This window comes from Cygnus atratus, chromosome 1, assembly GCF_013377495.2.
Source record: "Cygnus atratus isolate AKBS03 ecotype Queensland, Australia chromosome 1, CAtr_DNAZoo_HiC_assembly, whole genome shotgun sequence".
NCBI classification, from domain to species: Eukaryota; Metazoa; Chordata; class Aves; order Anseriformes; family Anatidae; genus Cygnus; species Cygnus atratus.
In genome coordinates, this window is record NC_066362.1 from 77,049,871 (window position 1) to 77,054,322 (window position 4,452).

The following is a 4,452-nucleotide window of genomic DNA, read 5'->3' on the forward strand; positions in this document are numbered from 1 at the left end:
AACATGCACACGTACATGCACACAGACGTCAAACAAATTGCTTAAGCGAGTAGGCACTTACCTTGTTTAGTAGAGTTCCTTTGCCTTGGGGACTCAGATAGATTCTGACCTCATGTCTGACATTTGCTGAAATTTCGATCTGAGCTGTTGCTGTCAGGAAGCCATCATTCATAATTCAGCATTGTTTAAGAATGCCTGTTCATGAGAAGGTCATGTCTGATATACAGAGGGACATAATAAATTTGGTCTGCAAGAAGTAATCCCTCTAAATAAATAAAATAAATGAAATAAAAAGAAAGGAGAGGAAAGAGCTTGTTGATATCGCTGCCTTACCTCTTCTTCCTGTAACAAATACTTCTTAGCTATCATTAAGGAAAACCATGATTTTGTGTGAGGCATGAGAAGTTCCTCTCTGCTTCTGGGACTAGCTGAGAATTAGTAGTGGGCCTAGGTTATGAGATTTGTTCAGTTGTCCGCCTCTAAGGTGAACAAGGGTGATACAGAAATGTGTTTAAAGAGAAGTTTCAGCAAGGATGGTTGCAGCCCTCAAAGCCTAAACCATCTAGGAGGAAGCCTCACAGATGCTCACTGCTTGCAGCCTCCTCAGGCAAGCACATGGACCCTGAGCAGAACCTGTTGTGCAGGATGGTGAGTAAAACCAGCTCCAGCATACACAGCATAAATGGAAACCTGACTTAAAATGGAGAAAAAGCAAGGCTTTAGTGACAGGAAATTGAACAGCCTGGCTAGATGAGATTTCAGGTGCAGAAACAGTGCAAAAACTGCTGACTTCTATGCTGAACTAGGGTTATCTGTAAGATTTACATTAGCCACATCTTCCATTAGCCCATTTATTTAAAGCAAAATTCACATGCTGACCTCCGGAGAGCTTTTCCAAATATATTAATTGAAACATACTTGTGAATAGCAAAAATATGCATACAACAATATTTATATACAGGAACCAGAACCATTCTGGCATTTTTAAGTAGGTCTCAGAAGTTTTTGTTTGTTGTTGTTTTGTTTTGTTTTGTTTTACAAAGGAAAGTTATTGTTACCATTATTACCCAGGGGAAACAGAGACAGCTGAAAAGGCTTGACTGATGACTGAGGTAGATTTGGATAGATTTGTGACTGAGACTTCTTCAAGCCTAGTGTAGTACTGTAGGACACACACTGCAAAGACAACTTCAGTTGTAATTCAAACTCTTGGATGCACCAACAGGTAATATCAGACAAGTGCTTCAAAACTATTATGGATTTTTTTAAGGCCTCTAAAGTTATGCAGCAGCATTTCACCTAGACCCAGGCAAACAATTTAAAATTTCATTAGTGAGCAAACAATAATTAAAGTTTATTTTGTTTCTTCACAAATATAATGAAGATAAGAGCAAGAGATTTTATACCAAAAGACAGAGATGAAGCTAGAAAAAAAATTTGTTCTCTGTGCTGAATGAAAGCACAAAGCACTAGCAAAGGAAGACAGAAGCACTGTATGACTCAGTAATGTTTCTGAGGAAAAGCAGCCTCATATAGAGATCTGTAGTATTGCCCAAATCATCAACACCATCACTAAAATCTCTAGCGATCAAGAAGCTGGGAAACATCACTAGTGCAACTTGCATGTTCCTTTGCTGAACTTCAGGGGCACTTCACAGTCTCAGGTCACAGCAGTTCTTTCACACTTGTCAGTTAGTAATGTGATCTCTCCCATGCTATCCAGGTTGCATAGACCCTGGACACACAGTCACCATTAATTCTGGAACTTCCCCATGTTGTTTTTTTCTGAAGTTACTTATGCAAATAAGTTTTAAACCATTTTAAGGACCACACATTCACTCCGTTTCAAGGCAAGTTCTGCAAAAGAGTTGAAAAGAAATAACAGTTTTCTCTCGGGAAGAAACACAGGAGATGGATTACTTTGTCTTACAAAATGTCACATTGCGATGTCTGTCATCTAGAAGGCGAGTTTCACAAGTCATTAATTCAACCAGATGGTAGTGCAGTCTAATAGATAACATAAGCTGGATGGGAACTTAAATATCAACAAAGGCTCTTTTGCAGACACAACATACTTTCCAACCTACATATTTGCTTGTGGGAGATGTGACATCAAACAGTTTTAACTTACATTTTAATATTGCTGCACAAAGAATTGTTTGGGCTCAGGGAAGATAACAGTTGCCCATATACTGGAATTTAAGTAAAGAACAAAATCTTTGACCTGCAATTAAACAGGCATCTGTTCATATGTCACCTTACAGCGAGATTAAAGTGCAGTTGTATCACCATTAACAAGATCTCTGCTGAGTTGAAAGGCCCAAAGTATAGGTAGGAGTGTAAAAAATAGTAGTGAAAGCCATTCAGGTAACATATTATTGAGTGACATTTTTAAAAATAAATAAATAAACAAAGTTCTTACTGTAGGCATGTTTTTTGTTGTTGTTGTTGTTTTTCAAACTCGACGATTGAAGCAGACCTGATTTTCCTGAAAAGTGTTTGCAAAAAGTGCGTTGTGAAGTTGCACATGATCTCACCTAAAATCTCTTCCACAAAGCCATAAAGAGTGGTCCTTTCCCCTAACAATTATAGTCATTCTAAGGTACAAAAAGTTACTACTCAAAAAGTCTGTATATTCATACCTATCATAAGTAGCTTAGAAAAATACACCAGAAATATAAACTTACTGACAAGGTGAAGTAAATGAACTTTCATTTTTCCTCTACATGTTCTTCCGTTGCAGCAGGACAGGCACAATTGCTCAACCACCACAGGGAAGTCTGTGCTCATGAGCTTCCCAACCCAATAGGGCTTGGAAAAGCTTTGAAATGTAGACCACTTAACCAAACTGCATGAAACCATCAAGCTTTTTGATGTCAGGACACCAGTAAGCTCTAAATTGCAGTGAAAGCTGTTACTTACGATTATTGTATCACAAACTGGAAAAATAAAATAAAATAAAAAAGATCTAAAGATCTCCCTTTTTAGAATTGTTCCTTTTCAGAGACAGAAAACTTCATCTATGAATCTTTATACAGTAGCCACCTATCCTCTGAACAGAGTATAAAAGTGAAAGAGCCTGTGATCCCAAGTAAACAGTCAAAGGAAAGAAACTTCCACAGTGGAAATCTTGAAGCTGATGCTGAATTCTCCAGATACTTGCTTTCAGCTTCTGGGCTTGAACTGGTTTTAGATGTGATTTCTCTTTCTAAGTCATAGCTATAATGTAATCAGGAGTTCCCACAATTCTCATATTGGCTATCTGGTGGTGATTTTAATAGCATCTCCGCTGGATAGCAGAACAGATCATCACATACTTTCTACTCCCAAACAAAAAAAGAAAAGATCCAAGAGGCTTTGTTACAACCTTATCAGTTGCTGGGGTGATCTCCTTCTTCCAGTGGTCATGATTTATAACAGCTAACGCTAGAACCAGGGGAAACCTGCCCTCAGAATGGCCCAAGACAAGCTCAGTGCCTAGCTGACAGCCTCCAAAGGGTCATTAGTGATCAAAGTGGTGTCAGGCTGTGTGCTAGCTCAAGCTTAGAGGAGAATTTCGTCTTGCAGACCCAGCTGTCATAGTTTTGTTAGAGCAAGTAGTATTTGACATTGTGGTATCCCTCTAATAGTAGTGGAACCATTTCCAGAGGGTGGGTGATACTAGTAAATACAAATCAGGATAGCAACCATCTCCTTCCGTGTGAAGAAAATGAGAGCATAAGAAAGGATTTTTAGTAGGAAAATCTGCTCATAAGATGGGATTTGTAGCAAACTTAAAAGCCTCTCTTCAGCAGCAAAAGAAAAACAACTCTGCCCACATGTAGAGACGTACCGTGGATCCAACTGTCAAAATAGTTCCCAGAGCTGAAACCTGGAGGAAAGGCACACACTTTATTGCTGCTTAGACTTATTATTCGTACAAATAATGTTCTGTGTTTTGGAGTTACAATAATTATAAAGTGTCAAACATCTTGCAAAGTCTGCATTTTTTTCTCCTGCAGACTTTCAGAATTCATAAATGCTGAATAAGCAGATAATTCTTCAGATGGAGGAAGTGTTGTTTTCATATGCTTGTAGTTTTAGAAAGATAAGTTAGTTCTTGGAAGCTGGAAAGGGAATGAATGCATAAAAACTGTTAAATGGATCTTCAAATAGCATTTTATATCAGTACAGAAATGATTTAATAAAGGATGTTCTATTCATTGCAGTTGATTGCTTTCCGATTGCTAAGTTTGGCTACTGTTTGGCAAAATTTCAGTCCTAGAATTTAACTGCGGTCCTCCCTCTTCTGTCTTGGATACAATACTAATTTAGATTTATTCAGATATTTTCTATTTTCCTGCATGACACACATCATAGAAGCATATACACTTACATTCTGGGTCATTATCTGCTCTAACAGTGACTCCAAATTTTTGGAAGATTAACTCAGAATATTCCCAATGTGTCCAA

At 38.0% G+C, this 4,452-nt stretch overlaps 1 long non-coding RNA gene across 1 annotated transcript; it reads right to left on the bottom strand.

The window, feature by feature from the left end:
- Positions 1 to 1,754: 1,754 nt before the first annotated feature.
- Positions 1,755 to 3,902, bottom strand: LOC118245121 (uncharacterized). The gene is made up of 3 exons (XR_004777765.1): positions 3,833 to 3,902; positions 2,423 to 2,488; positions 1,755 to 1,857 (listed from the first exon to the last, which is right to left on the bottom strand). It is a non-coding gene; the product is annotated as an uncharacterized LOC118245121 (long non-coding RNA).
- Between the last annotated feature and the right edge of the window lie 550 nt (positions 3,903 to 4,452).